The following is an 18,162-nucleotide window of genomic DNA, read 5'->3' on the forward strand; positions in this document are numbered from 1 at the left end:
AACAGGAATGACCGCAAGCTTGAGAAAACTGTCAAGTAAAGCCGATTCAAACACTTGAGAGAGCTTCACAAAGAGTAGAACGAAGCCAGAGTTAGCACATCAAGAGTCACCACGCTCGGGCATCTTCAGGAACAGAAACAACGTCAGAAGCATCTTACCTGGGCTAAGGACAAAAAGACCTGGACTGTTGCTCAGTGGTCCACAGTCCTCTTTTCAGATAAAAGTAAATTTTGCATTTCATGTTGAAATCATGGTCCCAGAGTCTGGAGGAAGACACAGAATGCAAGCTGCCTGAAGTCCAATGTGAAGTTTCTGAAGTCGGTAATGATTTGGGGTGCCGTGACGTCTGCTGGTGTTGGTCCATTGTGTTTTATCAAGTGCAACGTCAATGCAGCCATCTACCAGGAGATTTTGGAGCACTTTTTGCTTCCATCTGCTGACAAGCTTTATGGAGATGCTGACTTCCTTTTTCAGCAGGACTTTAGCACCTGCCCACAGTGCCAAAACCACTTCCAAGTGGTTTACTGACCATGATATTACTGTGCTTTATTGGCCAGCCAACATGCCTGACCTGAAAAAAACTAAACCTTACAATTTTTGAATTTTGGACTTCATTCGACTCAGCATGCGCCAAGTATTCAGAGGAAAAAATAATTTTTGCCTTAAAATTATTGAAACTTTGGACAAGTGGTGGCACTAGAGAGTTTGAATAAGAGACTCCAAACTTGCTGTGGTTAATGTTGGGTCTGTGTGCCAAATTTCACAACTTTCCTGCAAACGGTTCTATGGGCTGCCATAGACTCAAGAGCAGAAGAAGAAGAAGAAGAACGCCAACGGATACAATAGGTGCCATCGCACCTTCGGCGCTTGACCCATAATAAAGGTTAAAGGGGACATTGGATGCCCATTTTCTACAAGTTGGTATGCTTCTTTAGGGTCTTCATAAATGTCTTCACACCCTTTTTACCTTGTCAAAAACAGTTCAGTTCAAAGTGACCCGTATCGGTGCATGTCTCTTTAAATGACAATGAGCTACTGCTCACCTTACCCCTCTTTTCCTTGGGGTGTGTCAACACAAGAGCTGAACTGCAGCCTAGGAATCTGTATGGTTTGGTGGTGGGCTTATTCAAATAGCTAGCTATTTACGTAGAAACTGGCACTCATACAGCCCATAACAATCTGGCTGTGTGTTTTCTTTCAGCATTTCTGAGCTGTCAGACACACTAGAAACCTAACTAAATGAAGAAAAAAAAAAAAAGTCAAAATTTCATCCAGTGTCCCCCGTAAATAGATGCAAAAAAGAAATAGACACCAAAACTGATACATGAAATATGTATGTGAAGTGGTTCAGGGTGAATTAAATGCATAAAAAAAGAAGAGAAATACCAGTACAGTGTGCACAGCTATAAAGTGCAACTAAACTCATGGTTTAGTAACAACAATGTTATCTGTGCCCCAAGGTTCCTCTGCTCCTCATAATGCGTTTTCTACTGGCCTTCGATTTTGTTCTGTGTATATGGAGCAGTGTAAATCTGTAGTGTAAGCCTGGTTTCACTCGCTATCATGTTTTTCTCTTAGCCATGCATGTCATTTTTATGTGTGACAACTTGATTGTTTCAGATTTTCAGATTACCTTTGTTTTAAGGATTAGGTGGAGTAAATCTCTATTTGTTGTCGTCAAGACCTTTTTGTCACTGAGTGACAGATATATTTACTGTCAAAAAGCACAGGCACATCTCTACCTTTAATATTATATCTCTGTCTAGCAGCACTGTACTTTCCATTATCACAGTCCCACAATTACATGAACATGGGGTTGAACTGTATGGTTTGAAAGAGCGTCATGTTTTATTTTCAGGGCTATGCATTACAAAAAACAAACTAACTAACTAACTACATAAATAAATAAAATAAAGAAAAGAAAAAAATAAAATGAAATAAAAAAAGGCTAGGGGAAAAAAGCAGGTATTGCATGTTTTCTAAAATTAAAATGTTTATTATAGAAAATGTAACAATCTGTATCTGTTTTAGAGAGAAAAAAAAAAAAAAAACTCAGTAAACATTTTTGTTTATCATTTGCTATAATTTGTTTCTCCTTATCACAATCTCACAATTTTGTGAACATCGGGGTGAATTTTGAACACTTTCACTACTATGGTTCAAACAAATGGCAACTGTTATTTTGGGTGCTATGCAAAAAAAAAAAAAAAAAAAAAAAAAAAAAAAAGTGAGTATTGTAGGTTTTCTATAATAAAACTGTGTTTTATTTAACTTATTTGGCACATTAAAATGGGCCATCTCTGTGTTTGGATTATGCAACAAGGATTATACAACACATTATGCATCTCAAATTTCAATACAGATGGATTTTGATATTACATCATATGTATATTTGGGTAATTCGTATTATGCAGCACATTTCATGCATCCATCATACATGTCTTTATCTATAAAATAGGAAATCACCTTTGCCACAGTCTCAGAATCACATGAATATGAGAATAAACATGTTCACTATTTAAAGAATTGTGAAAGCTATTTTAGGTACCATATGCGTAAAACAAGAATATATGGTTTATTTGAAACACATTTTCATGATAAAAAAATCCTGCAATACCTGCCATTTATCTTTCGTAATCAAAATATTTTTACATTTTGCTAATCTTACAGAGACTTCAGAATACTAAAGGTACAGCAGAAAATGAATGACCCAGATGTTGCAGTATCATCTGCGTCATGACAGAAATATCGAGAGGGGGCAGTGTTGCCTTAGAATTCAGCACGTAAGAGCACAGAAACGCAGTCCTGAAGCAATGTACCTCACACACTCGTAGCAGAGGAGGGCTGGTCAGGCAGAGAGCTTTACAAAATGAATAGAGCTGCAGGGGGGAGAAATCACTGTGTGCTCCACTCCACACAGCAAATGTTGTGTGGCAGGTACACTTCACCCATGAAATCCAATTCTGCAAACAACATTGTTTTCAAAATGACCAGGGTTCACAAAAACACAGCTGTAGATGCATGTAGATCACACTGACTGGCTTATTTTGCACTTCTGTGCATCGAAAGCTTGGGTGGATGGATGGATTGATACAATGATTGACTGATTGATCAAAGAAATGCAATGAGTCATATGTACCAATGCTTTCCAGAAAAACGGACTGACTGTTCACCAAGGAGAGCGAGTCTGATTTCTACAACCCATCCACACCCACCGAAAACCAGTGACGCTGCTTATCTGTTCCAGTTAGTGTGAAACATGAATAAAACATGGACTAACGTGAACTTTATGCATTGTTTTTCTTTCTCCTCATAGTCTCCTTTGCTTCTGAAACCAGGCCTGAATATCTATCAGGCAGAGAGCAGACAGTCAGGGGAGGTGAGCCTTTGAAGTCGTCTCTCTTGAGCTTATTGTAAAACACTTTGAAAGCAAAATATTGGACTACAATGCTAAAGCCCCATGGTAGGACATCTCTCAGGATTCCCCACAAGATTATTTATTTAATTGGATATTTGTTGGAATTAACGAAACCACCTCTGAGAACAACCTTCTTAGCTGATAATAAAAGGAATGTTCCTGGTTAAACAACTCAAAATCTATTTGTAGATGATAAGTTCAGAAACTAATATTCTCATCCCTTAGGTAAAAAAAAAAAAAAAAAAAAAATAATAATAATAATAATAATAATAAAAATATAACTTAAATGAATAATCCTTGCATAAATGGAAATTCTGTCATCATTTACTCATCCTCAAGCTGTTCTAAACCTGTATGAGATTTTCCCCCCTTCTGCAAAACACAATAGAAGACATTTCGAAGAATATTGGTAACCATACTCTGGACGTCAAAGGCTACCATTAACTGTTACCAACATTCTTCAAAATGTCTGTTTCTTTTGAGCTGTCATTTAATGACCACATCGTAATGGAGAAGGTATATCAGAATTACTCCTTAAAGATGGGTGCTGCAACTGCTTCTATTTTCAGTCTGCAAAAATCCACAGTAGGAACATTAAATTATTCAGATATGTAAATGATAGTGAGATAACTTGTGAGATAGTTGCTCTCTTATATATAAAAAATGTTAATAACAGGTCTAGCGGGCAGGATTCTAAGATGTAAATCAATTCATCACTAATGAATGTTGAAAAACAAAACACCGATTCCGTGTGACCCTGAGCCGCTCTCATTTGTATTATGAAGTCAGGTACATTGGGTCCTTGGTTTTGAATGCAAGCTGATTTTCTCAGAGAATGTAGATCTCATATGCAAGAAAACAAACCAGAAATTATTTATAATGTGGATGGTGAGCGTGTGCTTTCAGCCAAAGTGTCCTGCAAAGTGTTTCTAGCTTTCTAGTTGAGACTGGATTTCTATTGGATTGTGAAAGCAAGGAATCTGTGAAACTGTGGACACCAGATCCATATATATATATATATAGTTATTGAGGTATATGTAAGGTTTTGGATAGTAATGACTCAAGTGTTGCTATATACTTTAGAAGGAATTACTAATTATTTGGATCTGGAAATAATTTGGATTTGAAAGTGAAGATCATGGTAACCCACTAGTAACGACTCAAATGTTACCAAAGCCATCAGATGTATAACTATCCGGAACCTTACAAAAACCTCAATAGTTTTTGATGACTTTAGTCATTACTAAGGAGTTTTCATGATCTTCACTTTAGAATACAGATCCAAATAATTAGTAATTCCTTCTGAAGTATTTGGTAATACCCCAGTCATTACTAGTGGGTTACCATGATCTTCATTTTAGAATTAATTATACATTTTGCATTATTTGCATGACTTATGAACATGTATAGTTCTTAGTAGTTCTCTGGGAGATATAAAAAAAAAAAAAAAAAAAAAAATGTATTCTAAAGTGTTACCGCACGACCATATTCTGCATCCCTAATCCTACCCAATACCTGAACTTAACAACTACCTTATAATAACTATTAGTAAAAGTAATAAAAGCTGTAGCCAAAAAAACTAAAAAACAAAACAAAACAAAACAAAACAAAAAAAACATATCGGTCCAATTCTCGCTATTAATAAACCATTAACTATGACTTTTGCCTCAACTAAAAAATGTACTGCTTACTAACAGTAAGATAGTTGTTACGTTTAGGTTTTTGGTAGGATTAGGGATGTAGAACACGTTAACGCAGAATATATGCTTTAAAAGTACTAATAAACAGCCAATATGTTAATAATAAGCATGCTAAGAAGCATTTTGTTAATTGTGAGAATTGTTCCTTACACTAAAGTGTTACCAACTTATGTAGTGTGAATGATACAACATATTGGGCACAAGACAAGATACTTACGAAATTTTACATTTTAACAAACAACAAAGTGAAGTAAGTGTATTATTACAAAGGACTTGTTCCTTTTTATGATTTTTATCTTAAGGTGCACATTTACCAATCCACTGGAAAAATGTAGTATTTTTAATATGAATCCATATGACTGGGAACTACATATAAAATATAGCCACCCTTGGTAAATACGAGCAAAGGTAGCTGTGAAAATAAATCTGCATTATTTATTCTTTTGATCTTTGATTCAAAAATAAATAAATAAATAAATAAATAAATAAAAATCTAACCTATCCTTGAAGTAGAACATTGGAAAGTGGGGGAAAATCTCATTATGAAATAAATGCTTTTTTCTAGTTCATGTTGGCCACAATTATTGGCACCCAGTTATTGCAATGTCTTTTTCCAAAGTTCTGAGTTTTCTCCTATAATGCCTGATGAGTTTGGAGAACACCTGACAAGAGATCAGAGACCATTCCTTCACACAGAACCTCTCCATATCCTTCAGATTCCCAGATTTCCATGTTGGTGCTTCTTCTCTTCAGTTCACCCCACTCATTTTCTATAGGGTTCAGGTCAGGGAACTGGGATGACTATGGCAGAAGCTTCATTTTGTGCTCAGTGACACATTTTTGTGTTGATTTTCATGTTTGTTTTGGATCATTGTTCTGATGGAAGATCCAAACATGGCCCATTATAAGATTTCTAACAGAGGCCAAGTTTTGATTTTTTTTTTTTTTTATCTATTGGAATTTGATAAAATCTATGATGCCATGCATCTAAACAAGATGTCCAGGACCTCCTGCAGACAAATAGGCCCACAGCATTAAAGATCCAGCAATGGGCATGGGGTACTTTTCATCCTTGTTTGCACCAAACAGCAGATGCAAAAGTACTGGTGGGTGGGTTTGCTATCAAAAAGCTCTTTTTTAGTTTCATCTGACCATAGAAGCCAGTCCTGCTTAAAGTTCCAGTCATGTCTGACAACTGAATGTGCTGGAGTTTGTTTTTGGATGAGCAGGGAGGATTTTTCTTGAAACCCTCCCGAACAACATGTGGTGATGTAGGGGCTCTTTGCCTTTCTGACCACAAAGACTCTACTAATCTCTACAATTCTCCATCTGTGATCATTGGAGAGTCTTTGGCCACTCAAATTCTCCTCCTCATTGTGCATTAGGACAATATAGACACACATCCTCTTTCAGGCAGATTTGTAATTTGCCCTGATGGTGGAAATGGGGATTTTCAATGCTTTAGCTCTAACTTGTTCTGCACATAAGAAGTATATTTTTAGGTTTTACTCCTTGTGATGGATAATTAAGGGAATTTGGCCTTTGTGTTCCTCATATTAGGAAGTCATAGCTGAACAATTTCATGATCTTAGTCACCATCTTCAAAGCTGCTTTTGCTCATATTTACCAAGCGTGCCTATATTAGTTAAGGGCACTATATAGTTTTTCAATGAGATGGCTGCTTAGCTCAGCATAGCAAGGTGGTGAGTGGCTATTTCATCATCTGTTTTACTATTTTTGCTATTACGCCTTTGTTGTCTTGGCCGTGTCTTTTGGGTTATTGTCATGTTGGAATACCCATCCATGACCCATTTTCAATTAGGGAAGGAGGTTCTCACTGAAGATTTGATGGTACATGGTAAATCGTCCCTTTGATGCGGTGCAGTTGTCCTGTCCCCTTAGTAGAAAAACACCCCCAAAGCATAATGTTTCCACCTCCATGTTTGACGGTGGGGATGGTGTTCTTGGGGTCATAGGCAGCATTCCTCCTCCTCCAAACACGGCGAGTTGAGTTGATGCCAAAGAGCTCGATTTTGATCTCATCTGACCACAACACTTTCACCCAATTCTCCTCTGAATCATTCACAAGTTAATTGGCTAACTTCAGACGGGCCTGTACATGTGCTTTCTTAAGCAGGGGGACCTTGCGGGCACTGCAGGATTTCAGTCCTTCACGGCGTAATGTGTTAACAATTGTTTTCTTGGCGACTATGGTCCCAACTGCCGTGAGATCACTGATAAGATCCTCCCATGTAGTTCTGGGCTGATTCATCACCATTCTCATGATCATTAAAACTTTACAAGCAGAGATCTTGCATGGAGACCCAGACAGAGCGAGATTGACAGTTATTTTGTGTTTCTTCCATTTGCGAATAATCACACCAATGTTGTCACCTTCTCACCAAGCTGCTTGGCAATGGTCTTGTAGCCCATTCCATTGTGTAGGTCAGGGGTGCTCAACCCTGTTCCTGGAGATCTACCTTCCTGCAGAGTTCAGCTCCAACTCACCTGAACCAACTAATTAGGATCTGAAGGAGCACTTGATAATTACAGACAGGTGTGTTTGATCAGGGTTAGAACTAAACTCCGCAAAAAAGTAGATCTCCAGGAACAGGGTTGGGCACCCCTGGTGTAGATTTACAATCTTGTCCCTGACATCCTTGGACAGCTCTTTGGTCTTGGCTATGGTGGAGATTTTGGAATCTGATTGATTGAATGATTGATTGCTTCTGTGGACAGCTGTCTTTTATACAGGTAATAATCTGAGATTAGGAGCACTCCATTTAAGAGATTCCCAATCTCAGTTCCTTACCTGTATAAAAGATATCTGGGAGCCAGAAATCTTGCTGATTGATAGGGGATCAAATATTTATTTCACTCATTAAAATGCAAATCAATTTATAACTGAAACACGTTTTTTCCTGGATTTTTTTTGTTATTTTGTCTCTCACTGTTAAAATAAACCTAAATTATATACTGATCATTTCTTTGTCAGTAGGCAAACCTACAAAATCAGCAGGGGATATTTTTTTTTCCCCTCACTGTTTCAATACACTATTAGCAATAAGTAATGGACCAATGCGAGAAAGAGTGCCCCCTCTCGATCTATGTCTTTTCTAATGGTAAGCCAATGATACAAAAATAATACAAAAACTGACATTTTTGTAATTTTGCCTGCTTGAGAACTCGACAGATAAATCAACTGAGGGGGAAGGACTTGTCCCATGACTGTCAGGTTTGACACTGTGTCATGTTAAAAACAGTCCTACTGAAAAATAAATAAATAAATAAAAGTCTTTCAAGACTCTTACACTCTTTCACAACTACATGTGAAGGATAAGCACGGAGGTGAAGGTCAAGGAAATCAAAAAGTCTTTATCAAAAGTCTTTAATATATAATATATATTTAATATATTCCAAAAAGGTTAACTCATGATGACATAACAAGGGCAGGAACAGGAAAACCATATATGGGTACAAGAGGGAAAAACCAATACAAAGAGTTCAGGGGTGTGACACGCTCCATCTCTTTGTTTGAAAGGAGGTACATGTCCTTTGCCAGTACCAACTAATCCTCTCTGGACTGTTGAATGCTTTTGACTGAACGTCACTGAGTACAGTGTTGATGCAAATTGCTGGAAGGTACATTCAAAACAACAGCATAACCAACCACTAAATTAGAATGCCATTTTTTGTCATGTTTGTGCACAGCAGTAACTGAATTTCAACTGGATACATTCCCAATCCAAAATCCATGTGTGAATTCACATGGTCATGACACTGAAGATGAAATATTGGATATTATTTTACACAGACAAGGTCAGTAAGCAATTTCATCACACTGAGCTCTAATGTAATATTTTGTGGCATGTCCTCGACAAGCAGTTTATGTTAAAATCCGATAGGTAAAAGAAAACAGTACTAACTAGCAGAAGAATAGCACACTGATCGATAAAGGGTCAGATGTGAAGAGACTCTTGGGCATGTATTACCCACGGTCAGTGGCATCTCTCAAATACAGCTGCAACAGCATGTCTGACAGAATATTGAGTCCAGCAGGAGGGTTATTGAGAACTCAGTGAGAGAGCAACACATCCAGCCTCCATCCCACTGTCAGACCCATCTAATCACACATCATTCTGAGCGGGGAGTTTCAAGGGGAACGTAAATTATATTAAATAGCAAATGGGGAAATAAACATAGATATTCATAGCCTGTAATGATTGGTGATTGGTCCTATCATAAGATAAGTATCTATTTGAAGTATTTTCAAAGTCGCTTCCTCAAAGGGAAAGGAGGCACTACTTAAGAAAATGAGGTGTAGTAGATTGGTACTCAACCGATGAGTCACGGCCCAATATGGATCACAGGTGTGTCCTGTTATATCACGGACTTTAAGGAAAAACAGTGCTGAATGCAAATGGTCACACTTTATATGTATACATGTATACAAGGTCTAATTCTCACTAGTAACTAACTATTAACTGTATTTTTTGCCTTAATACACTCCTAATTTGCTGCTTATTAATTTTAATTAAGTTTAGGTGTGGTGTCATATTAAGGGATCTAAAATATGCTCATGCAGAATAAGGAACTAATATGTACTTAAATAACGTAATATGCATTTTAGTTAATAGTGGGAATTGGTCCTTCAAATAAAGTGTAACCATGCAAATAATAAAATGCAACCGAATACTTAATCACTTAATTGGCTTATATTCCTATATTTTCTCTACGGTTGTGTTTGCAGTCAAACTCAACAGTATGTTGATGCAAAACCTCTTTTTTTTCATGGTAGAGTCTGAGAAGTTTGAAAAGTTGAGAAGAATCTTTCTAAATTAAAGTTAGATGAATGACATGTTCATGGCATATACATTTAAAGGTAACTCTATTACAAGGTACTGAGATTTGTTAATGCCTTAGTAATGTATTCACCCGTTAAGTATGAGTATCAGGACCACATCTTACAAAGAGTATGTTTCTGGCCTAAGGCTCAGGGCTGCTATACCTGAAATTTTCAACTCCCATAAGGAGTGCACCATGAATCTTCACCATTGTGCCCTCGAGCAAGGTATGTAACCCCAGGTTCCTCCAGTGGGACTGAACCTGTAATAAGTTCATGGCAACATTGTGGTAAGAAGCTCCACCTGCTCTGGTCCTTTATTGTTAAATAATGTGTTCTTGTGGAAAATGGAAATGTGACAAATAAACAAATAAAACTGATTAAATAAAATATTCAAACGAAAAACATAAAATTCAAATTTAAATGCATGCATAAGTGAATATGCATAATAATTATTCTAAATGATTATATATGCAGTGTGTATGGTCATGGACCAGTTCTCACTCTTAACTAACTATTAACTATGACTATGGCCTCAGTAGACTGCAATTTTGCTTTTTATTAATAGTTAGTAAGGTAGTTGTTAAATTTAGATATAGGATAGAGTTAAAGGTCCTAATATATGAAGAGTTCAGATGCAAAACCAGCTAAATCCATCTGACGTCTTTCTTTAAAAAAAACATTTTTATCAGGCTCAGATGTATAGGTTTCTATGTAAGTACTGGTACTTCTGATTGGGCTGAGGATGGTATTTTAGCAAGTTTGAAGAAAAAGTATTCGATGGACGTTTAATATGTGTCGAGAGCATTCACTCAGTATAATTTTCTCATTTTTGACCAAGATGGCTTTTAGCTGGTTTTGCATCTGAACTTTTTATATGGTCATGCACAATAAGGCATTAATATGTGCTTTATAACTACTAGTGAACAGAAAATATGCTATATATACTATATGCATGCTAATAAGCAACTAGTTAATAGTGAAAAGTTTGTCCCTAAACTAAAGTCTTACCATTAGACTCTAAAATAAAGTGTGACCATGTGACCATGATCAAGTTTTCCTGAGATTTTGCTGCATTAAGCAACCTCAACTTTCCATGCCATAATGATCAAATCATCTTATTTAAGACCTTCTGATTATTTTACTGACTTTTACTGAGTTTATTTTACTGACTTTTTTCTAATTAGCTAATTACAATTACAATTATTTATTTCCTTGTTGAATACATTACTGAGGAAACAATTTGCTCATATTCAAAACAAACGTGCAGATATCAGCTAATTGAGTTTGGTTGTCAGTCTCATAGGGTTATTTGTGAGTGGATTGGACTGGGAGTAAATTCAAACTGTTTTGTTCAGACTTCATTGTGTCAGCTCTTTAGGGTGCTCAAAGTGTGGTGGACGATGCAGTCATCTTGCTGCTCTTGCGCTTTCTTTCACATGGGTCTAAACTGCTGATGGTTGTTACGCCATACCTGGAGACTTTGGCTTAACACTGAATTCAGCAATCTAGAGGCAATTACAGACAATTGTATTTTCCACTGGGTTCCCAACACCCAAGACTAAAATGTGTTGGTTTGTTAAGGTTGGCATGGCTTGCTGATTGGTTTATGGGAACATTTACTCAAGACAATGCATAAAATCCACAGTTTTGCAGATTGGTTTCTCCTTTTTTATCTGTGCTTGTTAAGAATCACTATTATTACTGCAAATATAATGAACAAAACTAAAGGAGGGCTCTAAGCCACATATCCAGAATATCAAAACACCCAAGACACCCAAGAAACTACCAAGCAATAACTTGGCAAACATCCACAACACACAAAGCACAGAGCAACTTTTGCATTGGCAAACACCACCTTTTGTTTTCTTTTGAAAACATTAAAATACAGTTTTATTGTTGTTACTGAAGACTGGAAAAACATGCACATTTTCTAAACCACTGGTTCTGCTTCAGAACTCAGATTGTACATACTGTAGGACATCAAGTACTGACCTGACACTTTTTATTTCTGTTGCAAGAAAACCTGCATTTAATGTGCATGGGCTGACAAAATATAATGTGAACACCAATTATCACAGTACTGGATAAACATAGGGAAAAAAAAAAAAAAAGAACTTTCTAACTTTACTATCTTTTTGTCAGAGAACTTCACAAAGCCAACATCTATGAAAGAGCTGCAATCACACACACCAGTGCTAAAATGCGAAGGAGAATGAGTCATGATCTTCAACATCTCCCCTTGCCGGACAAATCACTGGACTTGAACATTATTAAACTAGTATGGATAGAAAAGAGTGAGAAGTGGATTCTCTCCTCAAACATCTCTAAAGCAACAGACACATGTTCTATACAGACTATTCAAAGATTGTATGAAACTATTTTAAGAAGGTTGGAAGCTGTATTAAATGCAAATGGTGGTAAAACATCTTGATAAAATTGCTTATTTTCCAAGGTTCACATTATTTTGTCCTGTTTTTTTTTTTTTTTTTTCTATTAAATTTTTGAGGATGAGGGAAAAACACACAACATACAATTCTGTCTAATATACCTTGCTTCTACTGATGGCTACTGAGTAAACAAGAACAAAGTTTGCTTGAATATGTGGCTTTTGACGTCAACAGCAAATTACATATGATGTGTTTTCTCCTCTACTTGCCTTTTTTGTAATAATTTCCAAAATATAATAGCAATTTCTGAGTGAAAATCTGTAAATCCTGCAATTGTTTTTTGTGGTCTTAATAGTATACAATTAATTCATGATAATTAGAATTTAATATTCATTAATTAGAATTTAATATTATTTTGTCTTCCTATGGGAACAGAATCCATTTTAGACCCACATCTGAAAACCACAGTTTCAAAGCAATTTGGTCAAAGTAACAAAACAGCAATTTCCTATGATTGTCCCACAAATGGATGGCTAAAAATGTTTTTGGCCACCTATTTTCTGATTTCCTGCGGAAAAAGAGACCTAATAAAGTCATTTTAGATCCAGTGCTAACATCAAAAACGATCCCCACTCAGTTCCCACTTCAACAGCATACAAGCGTCGAGCCAAAAAAGAAAGAATGCAATCACGACCCTTTTGCTGCCTTCTAGCGCACCTCTCTAAAGGTGTGGAAGCACACAATGACCTTCATAATGGTCCTATTCAATCTCTGTCAAAATGTCTGATGGTTTAACCAGCATTCACTCCGACTGAACCAGAACCAGTGACCGTGGCGAGAGGAGAGCGAGCCACAGCGATCCGTTCTTATCGATCGCAGTTCATCAGCCGCCGAAGCCCATTGATCCCTCCCCAGTCACTTCACATTGATTACCGCCATGCTATAGGGCCGCGTGACACGTCCCTGAGCTCAGCTACACTTTATTAGAGGTGCAATCATTGCGCCTGCTTGATTTGGGTGCCCTGCTGTGCTCGGCTTTCTCTTTCCTGCTAGGACTGCACGGATGAAGTAGCATGTGTACCGCGGCGCGGCTCGATAAAAGTCTTCGCTGATATCAGAGCGATCAAGGTGTTGTTTCACCGAGTTTGCATTTCCACAAAAGGATTTTAAAATCACTTTCATTCTGTGCACTCCCTATACATGACCTGTTATGCAGCAGACGGGACAAACTATGTCTATTTCATGCTGTTTAGAGCAAACTACTGCAATATATCCATTATAATTCATCAGAATACACAGATAATGTGGCTGTCAGTAAAGAAACATGCTTTTTTCCCCCAAACAATGACTCCTGCAGTGTTGCATCAGTTGTTTGTAAGTCTACTTTTGATGCTAAGTACACTCACATGCTTAGTTTACTTCTAGATTATGACTAGTTAGTAACTAACACTGTTTGTTCTTATCACAAGACTTTGCTAGTGGGTCTTAAAGGGGTCATTGGATGCCCATTTTCCACAAGTTGATATGATTCTTTAGGGTCTTAATGAAAAGTCTCTAATATACTTTGATTAAAAATTCTCAATGGTTTTGTAAAACAACACCCTTTTTACCTTGCCAAAATCAGCTCTGCAAAAATCATCTCATTCTAAGGGGTTGTTCCTTTAAATGCAAATGAGCTCTGCTCACCCCGCCCATCTCTTCTCTCTGTGGAAAGACGGTCTTGTTTACATTAGCCGCATTTAGCCGCGTTTAGCCGCTAAACTTCCTAACTACCACATTATAAGGAAAGGCGATCGCAAAGATTCACAAAAAAACGCTTATACTCACTACTGCTGTAAGTGAAGCTGGATCATGAATGATAGACGGATATATGTGGATTGGGAGGCGCATTCCATTCACAAACATACGTAATCTACTGCATCTTCAGCGGCTCAGATGTCGGGAGTAAATGACGACAACTATGTTCATTATTACATCCAGCAACACAACACCTCAATCGCTCAATCGGCGATATTCCTGTGTAACTTACATCCCTGCTCTGGCATCAAAACATGGAAAGTTACTGGACTGTGACAGCTGGTCTGAGGTAAGAGCTCATGTCAATCAACTATTGTGGGAGCGGCCTCTGTCTGTGTGACGACACACCGACAGGCATCTGAATATGGCTCGATTTAAAAAAGGGGATATTATTTTTACAGATTAATTAAAAACCACTGCATGGATTTTTATCATTATAGGGTAGATTTGTACATACACTGCCAACACACATTAATGTTCAAACAACATGAAAAAGTGAACTTAGCATCCGATGACCCCTTTAAACTCTGCATAGTGTAATGAGAAGCTGGATCTACAGTATCAGCTTTTGAATACAGTTTGCGAACAGGAAGAAATGTTGAAAAGTTTTAGTAAGTAATTTCAGTTTTAGTAAGTAACGCATATATTGTTTTTATAATAACGGTCCATTTGTTAATATAAGTTATTTACATTAATAAAAACAACCTAACAACGAAGCACTAATTAATCTCAGTTAATGTTAACTTCACATTACTAATACATTATTAAAATCGAAAATTGTGTCTGTTCATATTACTTAATAGACCTGAGCTGATATGAATAAACAGCTGTATTTTTATTAACTAATGTAAACATAGCTAATAAATACTGTGACAAATGTATTGCACATTTTAGTTAATGCATTAACTTGCATTAACTAATGTGACATTATTGTGAAGTCTTACAAGTATTTCTAAAATTATTGCTGATTACAGATTTCTGAAAATATTTAGTTTATATATGTGGATAGTTGTAACGATATTTTTAATGTTAGTGCTTAAATTGCTTAAGGTAGTTTGTTTCAAGATTCAAGATTTTATTTGTTACATACATTATATACAGTATGTAACTTGCAGTGAAAAGCAAGCCTGATTACTTTGTGCGTTAAACATAAAGAAATATTATGTGTAAAAATAAATAAATAAATAAATAAATAATAATTAAATGTAACATATTTAATAATGTCAATTGATTAATTAATTAATTAATCATATTTATATATTTAACCAAGAGGGTTGAACATTGTAATCCCAGTGGCCAATAGTTTTACCGCACATAGCTTCAGATTTTATAGCATAATTCAGAATAACATTAGCTGTTGTAATTTCTGCTGTGTTGTTCTCGGTGGGATTTTAAGAGCCAAAGTTATGAGCTTTTATATGAAGCAATATCTCTTCATCCATTTTTAATTCCTTCATGCATTGTGGAAAAGGCACCATTAGGATTCACTTAAAGCCTATTAATGATTGGTCTCTCACAGGCACGTACACACTGCAGAGAGCAAACAGTGCCACCGTTTTCATGCTATTGCTATGTGCAAGTGGCATTTGGTCGGCATAAAGGCTTAAAACCGGTCCCCCACCATGAAAATTACTCCGACCTTCCCGTCCAAATTACAAAGAACCATAAATCTGTACTGACTCGTCTTTATTACAATCCTGACCGGTCTGGTCATAAAATATACAGTATATGATTTATGAGGTGGGAGAGCTAGGCCTGGAGCCTGGATTTGGAAGGCATATTTTATGAACACTGGATATGGAGGATTTGATGAACTAGTGGGTCAGTAGATGAACTCTGGCAAGGACTGCATTCATATCGTGCCTCCTTCTTGTTTATCTAAAAGAGAGAGAGACAAAGATGGATCATATCACAGTGCCATTTCACAATTCGTTTTTTTTGCCTGACTTGTAGCTTGCAGGGGCGTTTTCTCCGAGGGGGTATGGGGGCAGTGAATGCCTCCTCAAAATACAAAACAAAAAGAACAAAACATATATTTTGCATTATTGTACATAATATCTATGCATAAAAAAAACATACTTGGTTAAAAGTTTTGAAAATAAATAAGTAAATAAATGAATAAATATTTTGAAATGTTACGCACATCTAATAATATTTGCATCTATTTGACTTTATTTAAACAAACATTTTTAAAATTACTAAAATGTTTTAGTTATTTATTTGTTTGCCAGTTTAATGTGAGTATGAATATATGACCTTACGTTTATTAGTTTGTTTGTTCATGTTATTAAAACAGTGTCATCCAAATGCATGGAAGTTTTTTTTTTTTTTGTTCTTTCTGAAATGTCTGAAATGTTTGTGAAATAGCACTGTCCAGGTTTCTGAATTATATTTCCTTTCACTGAGATCTTATATGTGATGTGAATGTGAAGTGTCTGGTGGTAAAAAGTCATGCGATCATCATGACACCTGCAGTCTTTAATGAGAATTTGACTAATGGTCTGAAAAGAAGGTTACTATTAATAACTAATAGCGGTTAGTAGTAATAAGAGACTCTCTAATGAGGGGAAATTGGCAGGAATCAAAGGCCGGAATTAGACGGGGGCAGCTAACCCTTCCCAGCATGATTCTGTGATTTAAATCAGCACTTCACTGTAAAATGAAGTCTTGATGAGAGTTGATCTTGTGTGTGAGTGGCCCAAGTCATCGTCAAATCAAAATGAATACTTATTTTTTTATGGTATAATGCATAATGTTTATTATACAACATAATGCAACATTACAACATAATAAAACATAATGTTTCTTATACCTGATTTATCTGTGCAAATCATTATTTTATTTGTAAAATTGTGCACTTGTAATCTTTAATCAAAAGCATTAACTTCATCTCCCTCCAAAACAACATTTATCAATTGCGAACAACAATGATTGTAATTTCCTTATAGACCCAGCCCAACATTTTTTTTTCTCTCCTGTTTGAGAATATATGTTACTAGGATAGGGTACAACGGGGCTAAATGTGCCCCAGGGTAAAGGATGCCATTGATATTAAACCACTAGATGGCAGAAAAACATGGCATAACACTTTCCAAAACATCTGCTTTTTTTTAAGATACACGTACAAATTTGCCTGATCGTGGGAAGCAGCGCAAAGTCTAATCTGTGCTTGCTTGATCTAATATTTGGTGTTTTTAAAAATGTTGTAGATTTAAGTAACAAATAAGAATCACACACACACACACACACACACACACACACACAAAAAATATATATCTTGAGACAAATAATGATTTTCAGTTTTGTCAGGTTAGAAACCATCATATTTAAAAACATGATATTAATCATATCATATAATAAAATATCATTTGTTACTGTAAATTTATATTAAATTACCATGGGATCTCCTTCAGTGCTTTTAGAATCTACATTTTAAAATTATTTTGTTTCTGTATTTTAAAATGTTTTATTTTAACATGTTTTAATGACAGTATATTTATTGAACAAAAATTAATTATTTTATTTATCAAAATAAGCAGAAATAGTACAAACTTTGCTAAACTTTGTTTTGAACAATTATTAACTTTATTTTCACACAAAATCTGTTGCTCCAGAAATGTTCAATACAAACGCATATGTTTTTCTTCAATCATACACTTTGGGCAGAGTGAAAAGCACATTTTTTTCTAAGGGTGTGCCTTTAGCTTTACCTTTATGTTGTACCCTATACATCAAAATACTGGAAGGACAGTCACAACTTCTGTTTCATGCCAGCTTTCAGATGTTCAGTTGTTGTGAGAAAAGAGAGCATGATGACAAGTGGAATTAAAAAAAAAAAAAAATGGTGGTTTTATGTTCCTTTTGATCAATATGGCTACACCACATTTTAAAGGGTTAGTTTTGTCATTAATTACTCACCCTAATGTCATTTCAAACACACGAGACCTTCAATCATCTTTTAAACACAAATTTATATTCTTTTGAAATTTGAGAGCCCTCTGACCCTGCGTAGAC

This window comes from Labeo rohita, chromosome 5 (assembly GCF_022985175.1).
Source record: "Labeo rohita strain BAU-BD-2019 chromosome 5, IGBB_LRoh.1.0, whole genome shotgun sequence".
Classification (NCBI taxonomy): Eukaryota; Metazoa; Chordata; class Actinopteri; order Cypriniformes; family Cyprinidae; genus Labeo; species Labeo rohita.